Consider the following 1,553-nt stretch of genomic DNA (forward strand, 5'->3'; position numbering starts at 1 on the left):
TGTCAGGCGCACCTTAGTCCTCAAGGAGATATCCTTGCTCCTCAGCACTTGAAACAGTTCCTTCGCAGTTGACTTCCCCAATGCTACACGTCGTCTAATGTCCTGACTGCTGCTTCTGTTGGCATCGATTGTAGAACCAAGCAACGTGAATTCCTTGACAACCTCAATCTTCTCTCCCAAACCATAAACCTCATCAAAGAAAAAAGGGCAGACTTAGGGGCTCTAATATGTGGCATAAATGCTCTATCAAGCATAACTAAAAGTGCAAACAACAGAAGACAGACTACTTGGACCCGTAAAAATTAAACATTTATGCACATCAAAAGATTTCACCAAAAAAGTCAAAGGAGAACATACAGACTGGGAAAAAATTTGGCAATGACATAGCATGCCAGTGATTGATCTCTAAAATGGATAGAAAACTTCAACACTTCAATAATACAAAAGACAATTCTATTCAAAAACGGGCAGAGGACATGAACAGACACTAAAAAGAATACATTCAGGTGGCCAATAGACACATGAAGAAATGTACACTATCATTAGCCATTAGAGAGATGAAAATCAAAACATCTCACCCCAGCACTAATAGCAAAGTTCAAAGAAGAGAAAGCAACAAATGCTGGTGAGGGTGTGGAGAGAGTGGAACTCTCATATACTGCTGGTGGAGCTATGAAATGGTGGCCACCACTGTGGAAAATGATGTGGCATTGCCCTAAAAAGTTGGAAATAGAAATATGATATGATCTCACAGTCCCACTGCTAGGTATCTGTCTAGAGAAATGAGAGCCAGGACGTGGAACAGGCTCCTACTCTTAGAGGAGCCCTGGGGCAATGGTTAAGCACTTGGCTGCAAACAGAAAGTTGAAATTGATTCAACGGCAAGGAATATACTCTTAAATTTGGCTGAAGCAGTGTTTGCCTCGTGTCTCTACTGTAAAATTACCTTTCTCCTCCCTCTTTCCATACCATGTTTTTTTGGGAAGAAAGCCACAAGTCACAGCCCACACTTAAGGATAGGGAGTGATGCTCACCCCACTTGGGGGGCTCTGCATAGATTATTTTGAACTTTTCTGCTTGGGAGATTTTAGTGTTCCCTTCCATTTATTTCATCTCTTGTTTACATCAGCATGGATGCGTGGACACTTATTTTCTACTTTGTTCTATAGCCCTGTACCACTTTATTTATTTTGTGCTCGTGGTGTTTTGTTTTTGCCATCGAGGACTTCTTCAGTTGGCGCTCATGCATCTTTGTCTTCTTCACGTCACCATTTTCTGGTGCTGAAAGATGCTCCAGGCTCATCTTCTCTGTGACTTGCTCCAGTTCTAACATCAGCTATTTCTCCAAGAAACCCTGGTTCCTTTTATTGGAGAACGGCATTAGAAACAAGTGCTAGGTATTCTTGTTGCTGCTGGTTGAATGATTTTTTTTTAATGAGCAGACATGTTTTAGGTTTGATTAAGTCCAATTAATCATTTTGATCACTTTTATGGTTAGTGAGTTTATGTCTTGTCAACAAGATGTTTGCTTATTGTAAGGGCAGGGATATATT

At 40.8% G+C, this 1,553-nt stretch overlaps 1 protein-coding gene across 1 annotated transcript in view; it reads left to right on the forward strand.

Moving 5' to 3' along the window:
* LOC103198982 (contactin-associated protein-like 4) overlaps positions 1-1,553 on the forward strand; it is a 204,763-nt gene that overhangs the window by 25,270 nt on the left and 177,940 nt on the right. The window lies entirely within an intron of this gene.

The sequence above is a fragment of the Orycteropus afer genome, unplaced genomic scaffold (assembly GCF_000298275.1).
Source record: "Orycteropus afer afer isolate SDZICR_OR568_19922 unplaced genomic scaffold, OryAfe1.0 scaffold00006, whole genome shotgun sequence".
Classification (NCBI taxonomy): domain Eukaryota; kingdom Metazoa; phylum Chordata; class Mammalia; order Tubulidentata; family Orycteropodidae; genus Orycteropus; species Orycteropus afer.